The sequence below is a fragment of the Sturnira hondurensis genome, unplaced genomic scaffold, assembly GCF_014824575.4.
Source record: "Sturnira hondurensis isolate 20B ecotype Veracruz unplaced genomic scaffold, ASM1482457v3 Scaffold0016462, whole genome shotgun sequence".
Taxonomy (NCBI): Eukaryota; Metazoa; Chordata; class Mammalia; order Chiroptera; family Phyllostomidae; genus Sturnira; species Sturnira hondurensis.
The window spans coordinates 5,509,553-5,535,432 of NW_028089093.1; the positions used below are offsets into that span (position 1 = coordinate 5,509,553).

General features: G+C 37.7%; 1 protein-coding gene across 1 annotated transcript in view; it reads right to left on the bottom strand.

Annotated features, from left to right (window-relative positions):
- The window catches only part of GRM3 (glutamate metabotropic receptor 3), a 207,537-nt gene extending 182,020 nt beyond the window's left edge, over positions 1-25,517 (bottom strand). The window contains exon 1 of the mRNA XM_037066140.1: positions 24,538-25,517. The gene's annotated coding sequence lies outside the window, so the exon portion shown is untranslated. The remainder of the gene's footprint in view (positions 1-24,537) is intronic.
- Positions 25,518-25,880: the final 363 nt, after the last annotated feature.

Genomic DNA, 25,880 nt, shown 5'->3' on the forward strand with positions numbered 1-25,880 from the left:
TGAGTCTCTTCTTCAGAGACAATTATTTTTCCAGGGTAGGAGCAGTCAGCCACACAAGTCTATTTTCAGATTATATTTTCTGGGTAAATCTAGGCTAGGCCAGTAATTCACTTCCCTCTCCTCCTCTCCTTCAAGATTCACTGCTCTCTAAAGAAGAGATCATTAGCAAGTGTGAGAATTGCCCAAGGATTATATGAAGTTGTAGCAGCTAAAGTGAATGCCTCATTAGCATGTGAGAGAAAAGCCCAAACAACACCATCAAAGGGTGGTAAACCCATCCAATGGGATGGGGAAGGCATGGATGGAATTAATTTAAATTACTTGAAAACCAACAGAAATGAAAGGGGAATTATTTCCCTATTAGTTAAAATTTAGCATGCATATGAGTGAAGGTGTGTACATTGTACATTTTCATCTGAATATAAACTGACTGATTATCTAATTTGTTCTTAATGGAAGGTCTATATAATAAAACCAAAATTAAAAATATTTGACATTTTAGCTCTTCTTCGGAAACCAGAAGAATCCTAAGGAAGCAGTAACAGGAAAAAAACTTGCTGGGAGAGTATGTGAAGCAACATATTATCACACGCAGCTGTCACTACCATCAGGGGCAATTGAAGTAACTAAGACACACAAAAACAGATCAGCAATAACGTAGGCAGACCTCACTAAGAAGCTAATGAAGTCACCTGGTTTTGTTTTTAATTTGTATCCATAAACCAAATATTTTACACCGAAGAGGGTAAGATTTGGAGAAATGGGGGGATGGAAAAGAGGGTGGATGGGAGAGGTAGGAATGAAAGAAACAGAAAAGAAAAGGCTCTGACTAGCTACCAAAATTTCCCTTCAAGCCTTTAGCTTGGCTTCCTCCCGAATCTGTTTAAAAAGACTGTTACTGGTTGGGCGAAAGTGACAGGAAGTCTCTGCGGACGGGTGTTCCAGATTGCAATGGAAAAGAAGTGCCAGTTGGTATTAATGGACTTCCTGCTTTTCTGCCCCAACTTGCATCTCGCAGGAGTACAGCAGTTGAGAAGCTGAAAGTTTCTTCAAAGTTTCCTGGAGGTTTGGGCCTAGTCAGAAGAAACTGATATTAAAGATTTGGGCCAAGGCACAAGAGTTATTGGCAGCCCATTGCTTGAGCATACTCAATTTTGCCTCAGCTGTTTAGTCCTACTTCAGGGAGCATCTACTGAGAGCATCTTCTGAGAGCAGAAGAAAAGCAGGTGTCAACCACCACTCTGCCCCAACGAGGCTGAAATGTTAAGCTGCTGCTATATTGAAACACTGGTCATAGAGAGATCATAATGGGTTCAAGGATCTGCTCAGTATTTATTGGAATAATCTTCTATTGAATGGAATTAGAAAAATGCAGTAGCACAGTAGGCTATAGAAAATGCTGAAGGATAATTGGAATTCTTACTGTGTGTGATATGCACTGGTATTTCTTAACTAAAAGCCAGACAATCATTACTTGATATCATACATCTCAAACCACAGGTATTTTCCCTCTTTTTGCTTTAGGGACCTAGTTAAATCATCCACTACTATTCTATGCCCTTAATTCTGTAACAAGCTGGGCCAGTCAGGCATCTCCACTATTCAGGTGAGTTGTATAAGCACTGCATTGTTAGTTACCTAGCGTATGTAGAACATCAGTCATTTTAAAAAAACAATTTTGAGGGATTTTGACATTTGCAATAGAGAAGATCCGCAAGTCTTTGATAAGTTGCTTCCTGCTGCCTCCTTCCTGTCAGAGGTACTAAGCTTGAAAATGAGATCAAATTTCTGGAAAGAAATATACTTCATATAAATGTTCCTACTCATATTATTTCATAGTCTCCTATGACAACTTTCACTTCAAAATTTATTCTGGGTAGTTAAGTTATACAACAACATATCTGATGTGAATTTTGGCAAGCAATGCACTAAGTGGGTAACTTGCCAGGAACAGGTATCCATATGGAATAAACAGAAGTAATGAGAAAAGGTAAGAGCATGCTCATCAGGGGGCTGTGCCTCTGAATCCATTTCCTAATTTGTCCTGACAAAATATCATTAAGCTTATCAGTGCTGCAATCTATCTTTTTAGTAAGATGCTTCATAAACAAGCTAATTTTCTTTTTTTAAACTTTTTATTGTTATTCTATTACAGTTGGCCCAAATTTTCCCACCTTGTCCTCCTCTGTGCTGCCAGTCCCCTCCTTCCAGCTCCTATGGTCCATCCCCACACCACTGTCCATGTCCATGGGTCATCCATGTGTGTTCTTTGACTAGTCCTTTTTCCTTCTTTCTACCATTTTCCCTCTCCTCCTGTCTCTGGCTGCTGTCAGTCTTTCCATGTTCCTGTGCCTCTGGTTCTGTTTTGCTCATTAGTTAATTTTGTTCACTAGATTCCCCTTATACGTGAGATCATGTGGTATTTGTCTTTCACTGACTGGCTCACTTCACTTAGCAAAATATTCTCCATTTCCATCTCTGCTCTCACAAAAGGTTGGAGTTCCTTCTGTTTTTCTTCTAAGTAGTATTCCATTGTGTAAATATACCAGTTTTTTGATCCACTCATCTATTGATGGGAATAATTTTCTCATTTAAAAAAATGGTTGGTATGGATACTATAATTCATTAGAAAAAAAAAATGTGTTCTAAAGCTTAAAGGACTATTTGTGGAATGTGAATAAAAAAGAAAAGAAATAGCTCCAAAAGATTATGCTCTGTCTTCCAGAGAAGGATATTCACCTCTAAATATGAAGTCTCCATTTAGCATTGCTCAGGTTTTAAATGAAAAAATACTACGAACATGTCGTTGACTACACATATTAGTTCTAAAGAGATTATTTTACTTTGTATAAGGTTAAGTGCATTAAACTGAGAGAGGTGATGTTTTGTGAATGAAGTCATATTTTTAGCTGTAAAGAAGCAGTGTGGTTTTCGAACCATCCTTTCATTTGCTTCTATGAATGACATTTTTTGGAGTCAATATAGAGGAAAGGAAGGCTAATCAGATCATTTTCCCTATTGTGAGATGAAAGATTCTTTCTCTCTAAAAAATGAGTTATTAATTCCCCAAATTTTTCCCTGGATTCCTCTGCCTATTAGGTGAAATTTAAAATTTCTAAGGGATTATTTGATTTCCGATATCCTGTGCTGTTTTTTGTTAAAATACATTTCAGCATGCTCTTGTAATTAACATGACATGAAATTCTTATTTCTGACTTCAAAGTTCACAGAAAGTAAAGATTACAGTACAAAGTATACACAAATGATTAAAGGGTATTTGTCTCTACAAAACGTGAACAACAGAGAGCATGTCTAACAGCCCATGTGGTGTTGTGTAGTGCTCAAACTTGTTCTTCCTAAGATTTTGCCAAATATAAGTAAACGTCTGACACTCTTAGTTAACATTTAAAAATACGCATTAGTTTCATAATCACTGCAGTGCAGAAGTTATTAAAGCTACAGCAGTTCAGCATGAAAGATGTCAGGAGAAATTCTGCATTATTTTGCTTCTTCTGCCAAATGATACTGTATATGAAATCTTCATTTTCTTAATTTTAGACTACACATGGAATCTTCATAAACATAAGAAATACAGCATATGGTTTATAGAGAAGACTCTAATATTCATAGTGGGATCTACAAGGAAAATTCCAAAAAGATAAGCAGAAATTATTTGATAAGTAAACCTATTTTAATTAATATCTATACAAGATTATAAAGAGAGAGTTGAATCAGTTTGACTGTTAGTGGGACATTATTACAACTAGAATAAAAATTAAAAAAACATGCCAATGGATTTTACTCTAGGTGCAGACTTATTTCAGCCTTGGTAAGATTTAGCTAACATTTAACAAGCACCTACTAAGTACCAGGCCATAGTAGGTGTTTTCATATTTGTTACCTCCCTTGATCTGAACAACATTGTGAGGTAGAGAGCATATTGAGGTTTGGAGAAATTTAATATGCCTTTCAGAACAGTACAGCTTATGAGTGATAGAACTGATATTCACAGCATGTGTGGTGCTCATCTTCTTCACTGTGTTTTCTCTCACAAATATATTCAGTTCAGTAACAGTGAAGGAAAACAGAACAAAAAATAGATTTTTCTCATGTATCAGATAATAGTTTGACTAATGAAAAGGTGTCTTTGTAAGCAGAGCTTCACAGCTACCATGATCAGTAATGATACAGAATAAAACTCTTGTATCCTAAGACTTGCATCAGACTTTTCTAGAAGTCTTAGCTATGTTTCCCAGAGAGCTGAGGGAAATAAACAAGAAAGCTCATCTTTATGATATTTTAGAAACAGTCTCTCTCATTGGTATTGGATTGATGCTGGCCAGCCCTTCCGAAGATTACTGTGGTCACTGCCCCTCAGCAATACAAAGTTCATTCTGGAGTGAAATTAATGATATGCATGACCTTGGGTTTAGAGGCACACATGTGTCAGAAGAGGTGGGTATGTAGCTGAATGTTGCAGTTGTGTTGGTAAATCACGCTCTGTGGGCTTCTCAGCCAACTGCAACTTTCATCTGTTTGCACCACAGTTGTGCAGGCTGTGCTGGGTAGAGATGATTTTGTCAGCCTTTTTGGATGAGCTTCGTGTAGCTTCTGAATGCATTGTTTGTTCCAGACTCCCTGGGACACAATGGATATTCATCAACAAAGGCTTCTTTTTTACTGTGTCAAAAACAAATTGAGATAAACAATATCTAGAATCTGATCTTCTGAAGAATAATTTCTAGTCTTCCATTAAAGGAATGATATATTGATGTCATAGTCGGCACTTGATAAATGCTTATTGATTGGCTGATCAATTGATTCATTGTGAATGTCCTGAATAACTGCATAAACATCACAATGATATCTAATATCCATAAGTTACATATCACCAAGTCCTTTCATTTCTTAACTACTAAAATTTTTGTTTAAATTATTCCCTTCTCATCATTTCAACATTTACCTCCTTTGCCCAAACCACTAACTTCTCTGCTCTGCACAATTACAGAAGTCCCATAACTGGTCTACCCATGTCCATTTTGTCCCCTCAACCCTATCCCTTCTTTGTATTTCAGTGAGGGTCTTTTTTTGTGTGTAGTTGTTTTTTTCTGTTTTTGCTTTTGCTTTTTAATTTAGTGAAATGGGTGACCTCACTTCTGCTGTAAGTACTTGAATGATTTCCCAATTTCCCATTGTTCTTGGGCGAAGACAAACCTCTACACATACAGCCCGGCTCACTGTTCTAAGACTTCCAGTTATACTGACCTTTCTGTTCCTCACAGATGCCATCCTCTCTCCTTCCACAGGTTCCATGCTCCTGCTCTGCCCACAAAATACAACCTGATTTTCTCCCCTCTTCACTTAGTCATCTCCAGTTCTCTCTTTTTTTTTACAGAAGACTCAATTCTGTGATAACAATTCCTCTTATTATATGTTCCCACAGCATTGTATATCTCATTTTTAGTATGCATCACAGTTGCAATTTTATATTTCTTTCATATGTTTGATTAATCTCTCTCTCCTCTCAGTAGATAACGAGCTCCCCATGGGCAAGAATTTTAATGACTTACCATTACTCTAAGCCTAAAATCTTATAAACAAAATTCTTATCAGGGTGTGGAAAGCCTTTTGATCTGGCCCTAAGACTGCGTCTTCAATCTCATCTCCATGAAATTGTCATTTAATCTAGTTAAATTTAAGAAAGATTTATATTTTCTTTTAGCCTGAGCTCCTCTCCAGCTACCATTCCATTTCCTTGCACACTATTACTGCGAAACTACACAAAATTGGAGTAGTCCCTGTTTCTGGTTCCTCAAATTCAATTTTCAACTCAGTCTTCTCCAAAAAACTTTCTACCTCCTTACTCCATGGTAACTTCCAAAGGCTCTTAAGATTCTAAGTGACTTGATCTTGTTAGCCTTGGATCTCGTCAAAGCATGGATCCCAAACATTTTTTTAGCTAACTTGTTCTCCTAGCAGCTTTGGGACAATTTACCACTGCATTCTGGGAAAACTTTCTTCCCTTTGTTTTCATGATCACTATTTTCTCTTGACTTGAGTTTTACCTCAGTGACCACTATTTATATTTTCTGATTGCTCCTTTTCTTGTGTGTGTATGTCTTATAAATAGCAGTATTCTAGGAGTTGGTCTAAGATCCTCTTCTATTTTTCCCTATTTACACTTATAGCCCAAGTGATCTCATTGGCAAAATGGCCTCTGTTACTAGATAATAAGTAATTTAGACATACATTTTGAATTTCTAGCGAGAGGTCATTGAGCATTTGCAAAAAATATATGGCTTAATTTTCGGCACTTGTATTATTTAATACAATTATTACTATAATTGTATTAAAATATATTTCGTTATACTTGTCCAAAATTTGAGGCAATTTTTAAATTAAATGTGCTGCTTTAACCCATCAGAGTTAAAAACTACTGCAGAAATGAGAAATCACAGGAAATGTCTGAGTGAATAAGTTTAGTTTAGAAGCAAAATGCAAGGGTGGTGGCTCTTGTGGGTATTTGGGGTTAGGTGTGCTGATGGTAAGGTATAAAGTCAAGAACACATAAAAAATAATTTAACTAGGATATGCAGAGAAAATAATCACTGAGGAAAGTTGTGTTTCATAGGATGTTTGTATCTTCAAGAAATTCATCTTTTAAGATAAAAATTACTCAGGAGATATTCTTTAATTGACAATATTCATAAAATAGTTGAACATGAAAGAAGAATGTTTGAGCCAAAGACTGACCTATTAAGACTCTTTTAAAACACATAGACATTAGATATACATAAAATCAAATATTAAAATACTTTTAATCATTAGTATTTATTAACTTCCTTTTGAAGGTACAAAGGCAAACACTACAGAAAGACATTAAAACTTTATCACTGGACATTGCAATATACCCTGTCATCAACACAGGCAGCTCATTGTAATTCAACAAATATTGAGGGCCCATTGTGTCTGAGGTCCTCATTCCTCCATTCCTTTCTCTATTACTTCACTTATTCATTCAATAATCATTGACTATTTTTAAGGTATTCTTAAAGACTCCAACATATAAAAATGACTAGGACATGACTTTCCCTTCAAAAAATATAGAAAGGTTGACAAAGCACCATTCTTATTGGAAAGCAGGATCATAATGAAGGTACTGAAAGATGATTTCTTATTCTGGCGATGAGGTTTTCCAAAGCAAGTGATTTTGGATTTTGAAAGTATATGAAAGAAGAGAACTTATCATTCTATTTGTAGCAAAATATGAAACATTTAAAAATAAAGTTAGTTAAGATATTTGTAATCCTTTAGAACATGTAGTTTTTAAAATAAGCAGGTATTTCTTTTTAAAAATTTTTTATTTAATTCTTATTCAAGTACAGTTTTCTGTTTTATATTCCCTGCTCTGCCCCGTCCTGTGCTCCCCGCCTCCCTTCCATTTCTGCCCCCCACCTTCGTTATTGTCCATGTGTCCTTTATACTTATTCATGTGAGTCCTTCCCCTTTTCCCCTATGATTCTCTCCCCTCTCCTCTCTGGACCCTGTCAGCCTGTTCCTAAAGAACCTTAGTGTCAACTTTTACTTGTGCTGCAAATTGCAGCAAACTTACTAGATTTTTTCTCTATTTTGCTGTTCAGATAATGTATATGGAGAAAGAGAACATGTTTGTGCTCATATCGTCTCACTTCAATATTGCTATCATAAGGATTTCTAGAATCTAGTATCATAAATACAACTTTTGGTGACCTTTTAAAAAATCAGTTTATCCAAACTTTGTCTCCTAGATAAAGTTGACTTGGATTGTCCTTCAAAGACAATTAAAGAAATATGTACCTGTCCCCCGACCCCGCCAAAAAGCAGGTATTGTGCTTACAAGTAATATATTTCCTTAACTTTGATACCACTCATTGTAAGATTCACCATGAATCTAAGAACAACTTTTGGGGGAAAAATATTATTTCATAAAATGTGCACATAGTTTATTTATTTATCAATCACAGAAACATTAAACTATGAGAGGTAAGGGCCTGTTATGCATGCTGGAGGAATTATAATACATAGTAAATCTATTTACCAGCTGGTGATGGTTTCAGGCCTCAGGTGACTTACTGATTAGTTTAATGATTTTTGGATAAGGCATTTAAAAATCATGTCTCACAATTAATTTCAGAACAACACTGGCAGCAAAAATACTTTCAATTTTGTAAAATTCAAATTGGTCCCATGCACATTTTCCATTGAATGGCATTTGATTCAGATTACTTTTTTTTCAACTGTCAAAGAATACCTTGCCTTCATAATGATACCAAATTCCTTCTAACCTCAGGAAAAAAGATATTAGAAAATATGGTCTATGGTTTATTGAGTACCTCTTGTATATTTTTCCTTTTTGAGTTTATTGGGGGTGACACCAGTTAACAAAATTATACCAGCTTTAGGTGCACAATTCTGCAACACATCATCTGTACACTACATTATGAGAGTACCTCTTATACTTGTAAAAATCCTGAGCTTATCATCATTAATAAGTTAAATACTGTAACACATATGACTCATTTTTTATAAGTCCTACATAATAGGACCGTGAACTACTTGATAAAGTATATTTGAGATCAAATGTACAGATCCCCAGCACCAACTACAGGGTCAGACATATGCAGGAGTTGCTTAGTCAAAGTTTCTGGAGAGAATAAATGGATGTGTCAAAATATACTAAATTAAAGTAAATGGAGACATCTTTACAGGCACTGAGATACTAAGGACTTAACCCCAGAGCATTCTTCAGCATCACCTTTGTATTTTACATTGCAAAAGGTTTTTTTCTTTTTAAAAGTATTAAGCACATCTTGTTACTAAGAGAAAAGAAAAGGTACTTTGTTGGGGTTACTCTTGAGCCTCTGGATCACTTCAGGGAGCCCAGGGAAGCTGACCCATCCCCCTGTAGACTTTATTGACTCATTTCCACCTAAAGTATGAGATGAAGAACAATGATACCACTATTTTTGTTAGACTTTAAAAACTTAAAATGTAGACCTGTTAAATTGTAAGTAAAGATCTTTGAGGGCAGGGACAGTTTTTAAAAAAAATTTTTACTTGTTCTTGCCTAACATAGTAGGAATTCAACATAGGTGCTTAATAGCTATTGAATGGATGAATGCAAATGTCATGATTAAGTGAAGAAAGCTGTAGAATTAGCATGATAAGGTCAATATTAACTGTCTGAAATGGTATATGCTTGCATAGAAATGTCCAATTTGAGTAGATTAGAATTATAATATTTTAATTTTTAATATTAAAGTTAAAACTTAGCAGGGTTGCTATTTATCAGCAATGTTCAAACCAACTCTGGGCTGGAACTTCATGGATTAGAGGGTATACCAAACACAGACACAATTTGCACTAAGTGCTTTTAAAATCAAAGTAACTAACAAAGCTGTGTAAACCATAAGACACACTTCACTGATGAATAAGTTTGGGTTTTGTAGTCAGACCTCTGACATCATCACGGCTTTTCCTTAGGGGATTATTTAGAACCAAATTATCAAAATAAAGATTTTAAGCATTCTATTTCCTTTTGTGGATTGATTATTTTATTTACTTCCCCCCCTGTTTGTTTTGGGAATTAGGGCTTTCCAATGAGCCTATCTCTAGATATTGAGTTTACATTACAAACAAGCAAAAATTCCCAGTCTGTCAGAGATCTTCTCCTAGGATACAAGAAAAAGCAGAGTTCAGCTAAACTGCACAATTAATTCACAATCACTTCTGAATGGAGAGAACAGTTGCTGTAAGCTGTTCTGTTCTCTTCCTAGGGGCTTAAGGTCAGTATCAAGTATCAAAATCACTATTCTTTTAAAGTTATCTCTCTTGATTTGTATTTCATAATTATCTTTTCTGGACCTCTTCCTTTTTAACTTGTAAACTCAGCTAAATAAATCAAGTCAAGAACTATATACATGTAAATATACATATTCTGAGAGCTGGATGGATAGGAAAAGGGATAAAGACAATTTCCTTTGCTGACCACAGGTTTCACCAGTGTATCAATTTCTATTTTTGTTTTGCACAAGGGAATCTGAGACTTTTTCTTCCTAGAAAATAAGGGAAGCAATTTTTTTCTTTAAATTCACTCTCTCTTTTAATATAAAGATTAAAAGTAATGTGACATTGCCTTTTCAAGAGGAGGACAACTTCTTGAGATCAAAGGAACAAATAAATTTTAAACCAAAAACCTCGAAACGATTCATTTAGTTGCAGCTGACTCTAAAATTACTGGAGTTAAAAGACTTTAGGTGAAAACAAGAAACATAAACAGTTAAATACTGGTTTGGCCAAAAAGTCTGTCTTTTTCTTTCTGTAAAATAAGAGACTTTTTTTCATTTTCACCAATAACTTTATTGATTTGGATATTCTGCTATTTCCCTAGTGGTATATAATGTTGATTGCTCTTAATTAATGTCTTGATTTGATCGCTATCCACTTCAACTCGTCTACCTGATCGTGAAGCATCGACCAGCGAGAAATCTCCAGCATGAAAATTCACGAACCACTTTGGTCACTTTAACACGTTCAATCAGTCACAGAGCCTTCTCCATACACTGCACAAATCTTGTTTTGCGTTTCAGTCGTGGTTTTAACTTTTTTGAAATAATGAAGCTGAATAATAATAATAATATGCTGAAAATGTTGTGTGTTTTCTTCCATCTTCAATATTAAAATGACTACACAAAAAATTCACCAATTTGGGTAAGATTAAAAAATGCATGCTGATACAACAGCTGTCACAATACAATCTAACAAAATTGTTTCAAATGAAGTTAAAGACAACTCATTGCTACTAGAGCCATCTTATGGAGAAAAAACAAATGAAATTTTTGGCCAACCCAATGTATTCTGCTCAATAATATTCATAAATTGAACGAATATTTGGTTATATTACTGATTTTTATTTTCAACAAAGAGCTCACAATGTCACTAGGTTTTGAGTGTTTTATTTTCAAATCAAGGAATATAAGTGAGCTATTCCAAATTTTTTTGCATATTACGTCTTCTAGTTTGGGGATGTTTCTACTAGAGAGGGATTATAGTCAACTGGTCAATCTCATGAGTTAAAACTGCTGAAATCCTAGCTATATCTTCACTATGTAAACTTGTGTTAATGACTCAGTATTCTCCTCTCTAAAATGGGAATAATAATAGTACCAAGTACGGCTCTTGTGAGGATTAAATGAGGTAATAGGGCTAAGCAAGTAAGCAGAACGTGGCATATAGTAAGTACTCAATAAAAGTTATTGTTACTCATGGTATCCTTCTCATTCTCCTAAAAATGCTGTAGGGAATGTGTATGAACAACATCTATGTTATTTTGAGACATATTGTGACAGAGATTGCATTAAATGAAACACCTTGTGTTATTCATGGGCTCTGTTTAGAATTAGTGTTATCAAATCAGTTTTATGAATCTTCTTTTCTGAAAGTGTTTAAAATGTGTTTTCATTTGTGAAAGTTCTAGGAGGCTGAAATCTGCCCGAAGCTGGCTTTCTTGGGAAGTTAACTCAACTGTGAGTATTTATGGTTACTTTCCTCTATGTCCTTGTTTCTCATATCTCCCTGTTTAAGGTGAAGAGGAGAAATGCTTGTAGAATGAGTGTAGGTTAATGAATAGGGAAACATATCACCACTATTTTTGTTAATGGTTTTGCTATTTAAACAACAATTAAAATGTGAATTTATAAATAGGACCTACTGATTTCTTAAGTACAATATAATACTGATTTTGACTTAGGATGCTGAATTTTGTCTTCTTAACTAATAAAATTTACTTACAGAAACTACATAACTGAAAGGAATCTTTAATATTAATACCAAATTTTAAAGATGAAGGAAATAAGCTCTAGAGTGATTTAATGAATCACTACTCCATTTATTCAATAAATATTTATTGATCTATGTGCTACTCAGTCTGCAGGGTAATAGGGAACAGCTGTGACTTAGCAGGCCTGGTCTCTGCTGGTTTTTTTTTAGCACTTACCAACTGCAGTAAGGAGGTAGGTGATTATAGTTAGGTGTGATGAAGGGAAGTACAGGGAGCTTGAGGAGTGCATAGCAGGAAGGACTAACCTGCTGTAGGAGGTCAAATGTGGTACAGAATTCTAACTGAGCCCTGTAAATTCTAATGGAGTGGGCCAGTGACCTGGGGAGTTGCCAAGTCTACCAGAAGGTCTGGGAGAGAGAGAGAGGGCAAGGTGTGCAGGCTGTTCAGTTTGACTGAAAGAAGAAGTGTGAGTTGAAAGTAATGAGACATAAAGCTGGAGACATACGCAGGTCAGAGTGGGCCAGGTAAAGCCTCTTTTGATTATCCCAAGAGCAATGGAGAAGCTTTGGAGAGTTTTCAGCAGAAAGTAACAGACTCAGATTTGTATTAAGATAAGTCTGGCTATAGCTTTTTGGATGGATTGAGAGGGATAAAGGAGTCAAGGAGGCCAGTGGGTGACTTTTGCTGACCTTTGCAGAAAAGCCTGATGAGCATCTATGATGGCTTAACATGCAGCCTGTGGGTAAAATGCCATTGACTTCATTTCTGTCTTGTTTTCAAATAGCTTTTACTTGGATTATTACATTTTCTTTTGACCTAAGTTCCTAAAACATTGCCTTTCTTTTAAAACACCCGTTTTCCTTTATTAAACCAGGGGGTTGATGTAGCATGAGCTTTTCTATTGTAGGAGGAAAATGATTAGCTTAACTGTTTTGGCTGGTATTTTTCACCCAACAGCTAATTCTTACCTACCAGGCACTATTCATGTTTCTGTCTGTTGGATTAGTTTTGTGCTTCCTATCCCCGTTGCCACTGCCCTGCTTAGGTCCTCATTACCCCTCACCCGGACTCTTCACAGCGAGCCAGCTCATCTCCCGGACTCCCAAGTCTTTATTTCCTCATGTTTATTTTCGCACAGTGGTTTAAGATTGTCCTGATCGAAGGCTTTCAGAAGTTTCCGTCCACCTACAGGAGAAAAGTTGGCCACTGTTCCATCTGCTCTTGGAGCCTTACCTTCTCTCTGACCCCCACACACCCAACTGTTAAACTAAGCCAGTCCACACACTGCTTCCCAAACACATGCCATGCACTGTCACTGTACCTTTGCCTAGGTCTTACACAGCTTTTTCCTCTTCCTGAAATCTTAACCATTTTTTCAGGGTCCAGGACAGGAGCAACTTCTTTTTTATATGATATTTTCTACAGTTACTATAAACTCTACAGTTATTATGCTCAAGCAGAATTATTAGCACTCAAGGGTGTCTCTCTCCTAAATTTTTCTGTTATTATAGCTATGTGTGCACATACCTCACCTTTCCCATAAGATGATAAATTCTTAGGTGAGACGGAGTAATGTTTTATTTTCTGTATCCTTCTCAGTACCCTGCCCAGTGCCTTGAGAGAAGCCGACACTCCATAAAGACTTATTTAATTGAATTGATGTCACCTTTTATGCCAAGTTTAACATTTTTAGGTGGAGTTATTTTGTTGGAGTTTCAGAATGCTTTTAGGAAATGGTATAATTTATGAATTGAGTTTTAGATGGTAAAAGTAATTCTGATTTTTAAAGTACAGCACATGAGGGAAAGAAATTAATGTTAATATTTCAGCATGGAAGATACCCATGAGTAAATATAAAATTTAAAATAGGATTCTGTCATTCATTAGATATATGTTAAATATTATTATATGTTCCCTTCAGTATTATAGACTGCTGGAAAACACAGACAAGATGTTTATTCTTTTGGAGTTAATCTAAGTAAGGAGACAGGTGAATGTTCCAGCCACATCTTAAAGTATTTCATAGACATTGATTTCTGTGAGTCTTTATACAGGTGACCCCATGAAAAATATTTTTCTGGATTATAAAAAAGTTATAATTTTATTCAGTTCAATTATATTACCACACTCATACATTCCACACAAGCATCTATTGGTGTAGTGTTATTGAGGCACTTTGCTAAACTCACAGCTAAGTGAGAAACCATAGATGATTTCCTTGATTTCCTAGATGCCCCTCAGAGATTCTGGGGATAAGAAGGCAGAAGCTGGTTTGGGATGGTGATGGGGTTCTAGCTTTAGCTAGACAGAGCTGTCCTGTCCATGGGAGGCTCCAGGGCAGGCACCGTTATCAGGTGTAAGCACAGTAAACATCAGGCCCTGCCAGGGACACAGTGTAGTCTTCAACAATTTAACATTTTGGTGCCTGAGGCAGCCTGATTATTAGGAATCAAATTGTTTTTTCCTGTTTAAGAGAGAGAATGTGTATGTGTTTGTGTGAGGGGGAGTGTTTAGTCTACTTTCTATTGCTTTTCTCTTCACAAAGTCCATTATTAAGTGTGGGATGCAAGTGAAAAAAGAGGTTGTATAGACCCCTTAGGAGGTGAAGCTGGTGCCCAGGCCGAAGCCTCCTCCACCTCCTGCTGCTCCACCTCATTCCCTCTTTAGCATTTCTCCCACGTGGCTCTGCACGCTGCTTAGAAAACCATCTTTGGCTGTGTTTGTGAGGATTGCCAGCTTCAACTAAGCAACCATTCACTTGAATGAAGTAGGCACTGAGTGGAGAATGTATAAAAAGTTTCCAAGTAAACTTTTTCTCCGTTCCGCAGATCCGGAAGGCGAAGGGGAGAACTGTGAGAAAACAATGTTTTCCCACATCCCCCTAGCTCACAAGAATATAGTTATAAAGACAATTTGAGTTTTAAATGTGCAGTTATCCAAATCCAGAAGCATTTCTATTCTTAAAAATAGAAATAATGTTTTCATTGATGAGATTCTTCAAACACCAGTAACTTCCCTTTGAAATATCTCAATATTGCAATTCTAAAATATAGGATAATAGATAAAAATGAGAAACTTTTCCAATAAAAATGTCCAGAAAATATGTATTGTATGTATTTGTGTGGGATTTACTGTTGATAATACAAGAAAAATTCCTTTGCAATGGAAACAATATGATATTTCCAGAAAATGAATCTTTCTACACAACTCATGGAGACTGGGCTTTATTAGTTGAGCCTAATTAATTAATTAATTAATACTCATGCTTGCAGAATTTATCTTAGACAACTGATCAATCTAATTAGATTGAACTTGCTGTGGAAAATAATTTTGTACGGTAATTCACTGCGTGTCCTCTGTAGGACGGTCATTCTATGTCCAGTTTTTACAGACTGAATGTTCATGCCCCCCTCCCATTCATACACTGAAGCACTAACTCCAAAGTAATGGTGTTTGCAGGAGGGACTTTTGGTAGGTAACTAGCTTTAGATAAGGTCATGAGGATGGGACCCCCATAATGAGATTACTATCTTTGTAAGAAGAGAAAGAGAGAAAAGCTCTCTCTCTTTCTTTATTATGTGAGTACATAGCAAGAAGATGGTCCTTCAGGAAACAAGCTCTCACCAGAATCAGATATGCCTGTATCTTGATTTTGGGCTTTCCAGTGTGGACTGAAAAAGAGCCATACATTGTATATGACAAGCTCAGGGGAGGCCCTGGAAACTAGGAGAATGAAAGCCACCACATGGGATGGTCTGAACATAAAAATTTCTACTACAAGCAGGTAATGGTGGGTAGTCACATCCTAGGCATGTAGGTTCCTTGACAAAGGTCACTCTTTACCTTAAGTGATCCTGCCTAATGTATTTTGCATCCAAGATGACATACCTTTGGAAGGTCAGAGTAATCTTTTCCAGACCCCTCAGGGCACAACCCCTACACCAGAGCAGGAGACCACAGAACCCCTAGTTGTTATCTTCCTCCCTGAATAGCACGTCTACATGCTATAAATGTTGATGAACTATCCTGCAACCACCAATGTGAAATAATTGTGTCTTCCAGTTTTACTTTTTATCCAATTTTAAAGATTTCCCCACTTTGCTTTCTCTTGTGCCTATAATCTACCACTAATGGAATTCACATAACCCCTTCAGGCTCCCTCCTTGGATTGTAATGCATAAAATAAGACGCAAAACTGCTATTCTCTGGAGCATTTTTTCAATCTGTTGAGATTTCACTTCTTGGCAAATAAACTCATAAATTCTCTACAGGTCTGGACACTTCTTATGTCGAAACTAGCCTCCAGAAATGTGAGAAGTAAATGTCTGTGGCTTAAGCCTGCTAGTCCATCATGTTTTGTTATAGCAGTCCAAGCAGACAAGACAACAGTGTTTCTCAAACCTGAGAGTGTTTGAGAATAATCTGGAAGCTGCTGTAATATGTGTATTCCTGAATCCCAACCTAAAGGAAAGTAGTCTGGGATGCATCTGTCCCAGTAGTCTTCCTTTTAAGTAAATTCGAAGTGATTTCAAGGCTGGCTCTTCTGGGCAACGGTTTGATGAGCAGTGTTTACAGCACACGTGCACAGATGATGGTTGGTGTTACAATGGGTGGGAGGGCGGGACGGAAAAGAAGAAGACAGCTGCTCTGACTTTGTCCTTCAACTTTCTCACTCTTCCCTCCTTCGTATGTTCCAACTTTTTCCATCTGAGGAGCATCCTTAAAATAACTGGATTCTCTACCTGTGTCACAAAGCAACCAAGAAATTTAGGATTTTAGAAGGAAAAAATGTGGAGAAGGCGAGCACTCTGTAACCTTTTAATCTTTTTCCTACCAGGACTTTATTAGTTTAATAGCTCCAAGAAAGGTCTGTTTCCTCTCAAGTTACTGCATCGTGTATATCTAAGAAATTATACCCTAGAAAGGGCTTTTCATTGACAAAATTATGAAGCAGGCAAAAATTATAATTTTTCACTCTGCCCACTTCTGACTAAGCTGGAGAAAGTTGGCTTTTCTGGCCAAAAAGAAAAAAAGAACCAATAAACCCAATGTGTTGTAGTATTAGTGCACTGCATGGATCTAGAAGTATATGGTCTTTTATACTTCTTGGGTGAAACACTTCAGTTTGAAATTCAGAAAATTTAAGGAACCAAGGCAGATACTAGAAGAGATGTTTTTTGGAGGGGGAGTGGAGCTCTTAGCCATCTTTGAAACATTTTTCCCAAGGGCAGGGCTTGAACAAAGTTTGTGGAGAGGGTTAGGAATCTAAGTTGAATGTTGTGGCTCCTTATTAATTCTCAGGTGTGGTCTGATCTGGTCATCCCTGTATCTGGATTTGACAGAAATCAATAGGATTAATGCACCAGCATGTAGAGGGTCTTTTTTAGAAAAAAAAAAAGTCTTCAAAATAGAAACAATTAATTGTATTCTCCAGATCTCATTTTCTCCTTGAAGCAGATACAAATTCCAACTGTTCTGACCTTATAGTGCCGTCTCCCCAACTGGCATGTATTTTGACATATTTTGTAAAAGCAGTTTCTATTATGTTGTACTCATCAACACATGGTGAATTGGAACTGTTAAGCAAAATACAAAATATTACTAATAATCTATCTGTTATATAGTATTAACAATTAAAAGAAACAGTCTTCACCAGATGGAGGGACAGATCTGTGATTTTCATTCATTTTTATGTCCATAAAATATTCTACTACTAATCAGAGAGAAAGTTTCAAGTAAAGCTTCATGTGTCAGCTGTTTGATTGCCTGAAATGAAATATAAATTTATACAACCAAGGCAGCAGGTTTCCTGCCTGCAGGAAAGCACTCAGGTCAGAGAATCAGGAGATGTCGGTTTCCCAAAGCTGCCCTATTAACTGAGTCTTTGGCATGATAAACAGGTCACTTTGTTTCTCTTGTTCTTGGTGTGTTTAATTTTTAAAAATTTTTATTTACTTATTGATTTCAGAGAGAAAGGAAGGGGGAAGGGAGAGAGGGGGGAGAGAGAGATATTGATTGTTATTTCACTTATTTATGCATTCATTGGTTGAGTCTTGCAAGTGCCCTGACTGGGGATTGAACCCACAATCTTGGCATATGGGGACAGTACTCTAACCCACTTTGCTACCTGGCTATGCCTGTGTTTAGAATTTGAAACCCTTGAGCTTATCCTTTTATAAGTTGTTGTACATATTGCTGAATCAATAGCCAAATGTGTAAAATGCTATGTTTCTTACCTAAAGATGAATGACTACTTCAGTTGAGTAAAGACATTTCAAAATTTTACTAATCTACAAAACATTTTTACCAGCTCATTTTCCTGTTGGGAAGTAGTTAGGTGCTAAGAGGAGAGAAACCTCAGCATTTTAGCCTTAACAAGCAGAAATGCTATTCATTTCTGCGTGCAGCCTCTTTGTGAGACTATATTCTTGACGCTGCATTTAGTTTTGCAGATTGTGGTGTGCATCAAATTAGGCTTGAGGAAATATCTTTTGTTCCCATTTTCACACCTGGTATTTATTTCTCAGCTTGTCAATAAACCTGTATTTTCATAAACTTTTCTGATTCTTATTTTTCCCTCACTTGTAGTTAATTTAAAGTAACTTTTCAGTTTATTTCTTCCATTTGCATTTCATTGTCCCTCAGAAGAGACTGACTAATTGGGGGAGAGAAAGGCTGAGCCTGTAGACTTCTATCCTGAGTTTCATTTGACTGGTCATGGGTCTCCTTTACCAAAATATGTTCTACTTGGAGCTCAGAATGTATTTGTTGAATAAAATGAAGCCCAATATAAAACATAAATCGGGAGACAATGTAGCTCAGTAGTATAGAAAAAAAGACTTGGATTAAGAAAGTTTTGAATTCCAGTTCTTCGGTTGTTAACCTAAATCGGGGAAAATTACTTTATCTCTCTAGCCTCCATTTCCCTTTCTTTAAAATGAGGATCAGAGTACCTGCCTCATATGGCTCTTGTGAATATTAAATGAAACAGAAATTCCATGCAATGTTTTAGTAGAGTTCTTAGCACATGGCAATTGGTCAATAATATCATCAATTATTATGACATACCGTAAGTTTTGTCACCTCACAGCATCCAGCATGATGTCTCCATAAAGTGTCAGAATATCTGTATTTGAAATTTTATTCTATTATTTATTTTTATATTTTTTAGCTGTTTATTTATCAAGAAAAACTATTCCTTAGCTCAGATATTCACATCCAGGAACACAGGTCAGTGACAAACTTCTGTGGAATTCAATCCAAAAAATTCTTTACATTCCAAGGTCACTTTGCATTCTGAAAGATACCACCAGCCTTCCTCATTTTCTCAGTATCTTTCACGGAATCACAATTTCTGTGAAAGTCTGTATGTGCCTTCTTTTTGGTCAGCCACAGCAAAGTTGTACGATGATGGCTCCATCAATGTGAAATCATAGATGCTTGACCGGTAGGTTTTTCCAAAGCACTGGGAGATATGGTAGTTATATGCTCCTCAACACTACCGCCCTTCCTGATGGAAAAATGGATGACATTGCAGTCCATATTTGAACTTTTAAATCTGAACACATCTGTTACATGGAGAAATAGATGTTTTTGTAGGGTGGAAACTCTAGAGTTTCAAATTTGATTTTTAGAATACCTTCAACTTTACATGTGTTTGTAAAATTTTGTATGTGTTTTAACATTTTTTCTTCTGTCCCCATGGCATTTCCAGAATCTTACTTTGTTATATTTGGTGTTTTCTAAATGTTTGTTGACTGATTGCTTTCTATCCCTGTTAGCAAAGTTTTCTTTCTGAAAGTAATTTTTCTCTCAGGGAAGTGTCTTTAAATTGTTATTCTCTTAGTAATCCCCTGCTACGTATACAAGTTGCAATATTTTTCAAACTGTGTTTTCGGTAACATGTTTTTGAAGTTTTCTGATTGGTGTGTACCTATACTCTTCCAGATGAATTTATTCAAATGTGGTGCGTGTGTGTGGCTGTGGTTGTTGGTGTATGTAGGGCTACACAGGCAAGTAAAAATGACAACTACCTTGGGTTTCCTGCGGAGATGCCCTCTCTATATGTAGTTTTATTCTCAAACTATGATGTTTTAGTCTACACTTGTATAGATTATGCCTGAATGTTTTCCATGTTTCTTTTTCTTTCCTGTTCTCAAAGTACAGTGTACAGTTTTCAGTTTCATGCAAAGATTACTCACTTGGTGAAGAAATATGATAGTCTGTGTAGACACAGATATCTTCGAATTCCTCAGTCTCAGGAAGAAGTCACAAGTATGTTAGTGGCCTACTTTCCCTACACCAAGAAAATTGATTTTCCCTTTGTTTCTAAAGAAAATCACTTTGAGGGGACTCACCACTATGTGATGAATGGAACTATGAAGACGCTTTGGGCCATCAGAAGGAAGAATAGTGGTTTGAATTTTTTTTATTCCATGCAGTCTCATTTTATTCTCTTAAAGATATACTCAGTACTGGGATGCCAGTTCTTTTTACTGTTTCCTTAATTTAATCTACATGAACGTTCTTATATGCAGTCTAATGCTCACCGAGCAGTAAAAACACAACATTAAATTGTGGTTTTAACTGCTGATTCACTTTACTCTGAGCCTTACATTTTTCAGACTTGGCAAGTATAACCCAAGAGCTTATTTCCTGATTTATATAATTTACTCCTCTGCCGATGAGCATAACTTGCATCTCAATGGCTGGGACTTGGACAAACAGTTGTGTGGGATGGTAAGTCTACCAAGATATTTGCATAAGACTCTTAAAAGAAGCCTAAACACGGATATTTTAGAACCAGATTTTAAGTGAATAAAGTGAAAACCTCTTTCTCTCTTGTAGTTATTTCAGATTTTTCTATTTTTAAAGGAACCTTCACATATGTTACCTCTGTATAAATCTAAACTTAGTCCATATTGATATATGCATGATGTAAACTTATTTTTCATGAGATAGCACAGTGATGAATTCAAGCTTAATTCTACTAGCTTTGAATATTGTTTTAGTGTGAAGGGGCTATGACATTCTAACAGAATTACTGTATTGTGTTAATGTATACACCTAAACTATACATACTATTATGTTCCTAGCACATCTTACTAATAATGGAAATCACTTTTATTTCAATAGCAAAATTTATGTGACAACAGCTTCTGGGGCTCAGTGGAGCATCGGATCAGCATGTCACAAAATTCCCTTGTAGTATGGGTGTTGACAGGGCTTTGCTGACATCAAAATTGCAATGAAAATGTCTCATAAATGCATATCCACATAGAACATTACTTAGAATAAATCAGCTCAATAGTCACGTTGGTCAGTAATGTGAGAGATGAAAAATTTCCCCACACTTACATTAGAAACATAAATTATTAAGAATAGATAGCCATATATATGATATAGATGACCTGAAAGATATGTCTCACTTATTTAGAAAAGGTGTCCAGATATAGAACTCTCACCTTGGTGTTCTCTTCTGTAATTGTACAACGCTTTTGCTTTCTTCAAATCCTATATAAATGTGAGATGAAGATTCTAAATCAGGCAACAGAATGGACTGTCCAGAGGGGTTAGAATAGGGAGTAAGTAACAAGACAAAATAGGACTGTAGGATAATTAGGCTGAATATTACAACGAAGTTCTTAATAGGGAAAACTATTAGACTGTGAAATAGTCTTTCAAATGCACTGGAAGAAGTCATTACTTGAGCTATTTAAAATCAGACTAGACTGAAGTACTCCAAAATATAGTATGCTGTGGGGACCAAGCCTACATTAGAAGTGGAAGGAGGGGAATGACCTAATGGCTTCTACCGTCTGTGTGATTACTATGATTGAGCTCATTTTATGTGTTCAGTCTTGGTGGATAATCTATCATTTTATGCTACTTCCAGGGAGCAATTTCAACAAACTCATCTAATGCAAAACTGGATGCATTTAGCAGCATGTCAGAAGAGATGAAAATGCACAATAAACAGTGTAAAATAGCAAAAGTATGAGTAAACACTACTTTTTTTAGGGAGTAACCCTTGGAGGAAACAATTCTCACCCTAGAACTCTGGCCACAGTCCAATGTGCATACATGCATCCTGTCTGCCTGGCTTTCAATGGAGATTAGGTGTTAATTTTCATTTCTTTTGTTTAATGGTATCTTGGGATGATGTTGAGTACAAAACAACAAATAGAAACATTTCATCCCCAAGCCAATGACTACATTTTGGCAGAAGGTAGCCAGGATCCTGAAAAAAATCTTGGCAACATTTTGTGACTGATATCTATTAGAGAAATGGCCAAGAAAGAGAAAACAGTTTGACTTAAAGGAAAATGATCAGAAATAAGGAGGAGGAAAAGACATTCAGGGTAGTTGTAAAAATGTTATTGCTGGTAGTCTTTTAAAATGAAACTGCCCTCAATCTTGTGCAGCTCTGGGCGATCACCTGCCATGAAGTACAGAAGTGAAGCAGGTGACCTTTTGACAATCATCCTAGTTCTTTTATTCAACAAAAACATGATTAATTTAAATTTAATCTACACTCGATGTTATCCTATTGATACCTAATCTGCATTGAAAGCCAAGCAGGTGGGATGCATTTGCATTTGTTCGCCCTACCAAGTTTAACTGCAGTGACACAAATTTAGAGTTGGGATCATTCTGATATTTGGTCATTGTGAGGTAACTCATCTGATTCACACTCAGTTCTTTTCATGTGTGTACCATAACTTTTAACAAAGACTATCACACACAAGTGGGTCATAGAATATATTTTCATTATTAATAACATTCTCTGTGTTCATACATTTTCTCAATTTGCTAATCACATAGTCCTGAACTGTGAGAAATACCATTAAATTTAAATAGAGGTCTCTATCCCCCAAGTCCCCCAAATTTATTTTATTCCTTGCGTTGGCATAATTTTCTATGATTTCATTGGCAAAGATTTAGCTCATAGAACAAAAGATTTTATGTGGACTTTTTTTTGGGGGGGTGTAGAGATTTGTAAATACTAAAAGATACTTTTACCATATATCCTTCCTGTTAGTCCAATGAATATAAATATTCTAGAATTTTCATTCTTTTATTTGGGAAAAATAAGTTTCAAGACTTTTTCTACTCTGTTTCCACCCTGAGCACACGTGCCATTCTGAATACTAATCAAGTCAGCCTTAGGGCACATCTATTCAAAAAGTCCTTGTAGTTTTGCTGGATGGTCGGAACCTGAAAGGATGGACAGCTAAAACCTACAGGTGTGAGGACTCGGTGTAAATACAACACTTCCATTATCAAAGGGAAATGTCACTTGATTAAGGTCTGGTGTACAATAACTTCCAAAATGTATTCAAATTTTACTGGGCTGTTTGGAGAAAAGAAGGAGCATAACACTATAGAATCATTAACTAGTAACTTAAACATCTTTGGTAGAAACTGTGTAACCCTAGTTGTTTAGTGCAATGGCAATCTAAATATTCTTGTCATGCCTATATTAAATAAAGTTACACGGATGGTTAGAGTTCAGGTAGCAGTCTTAAAATGTGATCAAATAATAAGAGCAGACTTAGATTTAAGTAAACGAGAAATGTTTCTTTACCAATATGTGCCCTTTTCCAAGCACAGAAGCACAATATAGCTGAACTGAAGAGTTCTAAGAACAGGCAGCACAAACAAATGGAAGGAGAGAAACTCAAAGTAATGAACTATTGCTGAGGTCTTTAACTCGCACTAACTTCAACTCACATTGACCTCAACTTTAATTATACAGATATGTAAACTATATATGTCAAACACAGAACTATTCAAATAGCAGTAGAAATATTTTATTAGCAAATTAGCTGAGCACTTGACCACAGATTATTAGAGGATTATTATTAGACCACAAATTGTACAATGCTTTAAAATACTTAAAAGGCAGAGGAATGTCTCCTTAAGGAACCTACCCAAAATGTTATGCGAGGGAAGGAACTAGAAGAAAACCTAAATGAAATCCTTAAGAAAGAAGCTTATTGCATATATTGCCTCGCCTATTTCTAGACCGCGAATCTCCCGCCCTCTCTGAGTTAGCTCACTGTCAGATAAGAAAATGGAACAGGATAGATGAAGAAACGTGCTCCTAGTCTGGCTTTTCGATTTTCCACTCAAGCCAGAGGGAGTAAAGGACATGGAGTTAGGGATAATTTCCAGGCATCTTTGCAGCAGAGAGAACCTCTGGTCCCTTCTGGTTGCAGAGTGCACCCAGGCTGCAACACCGACCAGGTCCCGCTGCCGCTGCCCACCAAACCTGGCAACCTCCACACCCACATGAAGCAGCTACTGTGGCAGCTAGTCATCGTAGGATTTCCTGTGCACAAAGCCTAAGGAACCCCCCAAATGAAACGTATCCTGAGACCAGAACAGGGCTGGAGGTGGTTGGCTGATGAGACTGGTCTCTCTGGGGGTCTGCGGGCGTTAGTTGTCCCTCCACCTCTCTCACCCTGGCTGCAGATCTGTGCCCTGAAAGCTGACTCCCTCCTGGAGACACCGAAGTGCGCTCACACACACAAACTCTCACTCACGCACACCCACATGGCCTCTGCCCTCCACTGTCCCCACCCTGGCAGAACTGTAGAGACCAGTCTATGCTCTGCCTCAACTTTCCCAGCTGCACCTGCCCCACGCAGCACCCGAGACACTGCGCCCTCGCTGGGCGCCCTGCAGAGAGACACGTCCTTCTCTGGGCCCCTTACCTCTCACCGACAACTCCTGGCAGGGTCTGGAGCTGACCGTGGTGGCAGCGGTGGTGGCTGAGCCTGCACCCGGGCTCTGGCTCATGGTTGGTCCTCCTCATCCGACACAAAAGAGGTAGCTTGCTGGCTTTGTCCTTTCCAAATCCAAGGAGAACTTATTTTGCCCCCCGAAATGGCCAACTTGTGCGCGCCGTTTCCTGTCATAGTGCCCCCTGCCCCTGCCACCGTCCCCTCCCGGCTACTAGCTGGACCACTGCCCAGTGGCAGCGCATCCAGGCCTCCGAGTCAGTGGGGAGTGGGAAAAGGGAGGGTGGGAGCAGAAGAGAAAAAAGAGATTGGGGAAAGGGGGGACCCAGTGGGCTTTCACGGTGGAGAGGGGTGCGGTTCCCAGCTGAGTCCCTCTCTTTCTCTTTGCAAGCAACCACACTTCCCAGGCGTGGAAGCAACTTTCCTTCACCTTGGCCAGGCTCAGACCGTAGCATCTAATTGGGACTCTAGGCAGAGGCACGGACCTGGCATTCTCTCATTCTCTCGTTCTCCTTTCCCCTCTCTGCCTCCCCCTCTCTTTCATAGGGGTGTATCTGCAGAGTCCTCAGTGAGCTAGTGTACCTAGCCGAGAGGATATCGAAGGGAAAGCCAGAGAGGTTTTGCCGGCTGCTTCGCCTCACTCTGAAACCCTGAGGCAGTCTATGCAAAGGTCGGGAATTTCAGAGAGGTGGGGCGAAGGGGCGTGGGGCAGTAGCAGATCCGAGGCTCCAACTTTGAAGCTCTGTTAGAGCTCTTGGCCACAGGAGAGCAAGCACTGTCTGTCAGCCCAGGGAAAGGTTTCCCTTGGTCCCTGTGCCCCCGGCTGACCGCATGCTAGAGGAGAAGGGGAGAGCAGGAACAGAGAGGGAGCGAGAGGGCCTGGGAGGCCGGCGTGCAGCTTTGCCCCACACGCAGCTAAACTGCACACTGCAAGCCCCGGGAGAGGGCTTGTGCAGAACAATCCCTGGGTCAGGCGGGAGGGAGACGCTCCCGTTTCCTAGCAACCCTCATCAATCTTCTCCGGATAGCACCCTCTGAAGGAATTCGATTGGACAGCTCCTGGAGGCAAGACACGCCCCTTCAAGAATGCTGGGCGGCTGCTTTTTTCTCATTCTCCCGAATTTCTTGGTTGTTATAAGAGAAGAGTGCTGAATTATCTTCCTTTTTGTCCTCCGATACTGCCACGCCGCCCCCTTGCAGCGACCCCACCCCACCCCTGCGTTACCCGCTCTCTAGTCCTTGTGGTTATCGGACCCAGTCAGTGTTCACAGAACCTTTTCTTTCTTCTTATAATTAAATAAATAAAAACCTTAAAT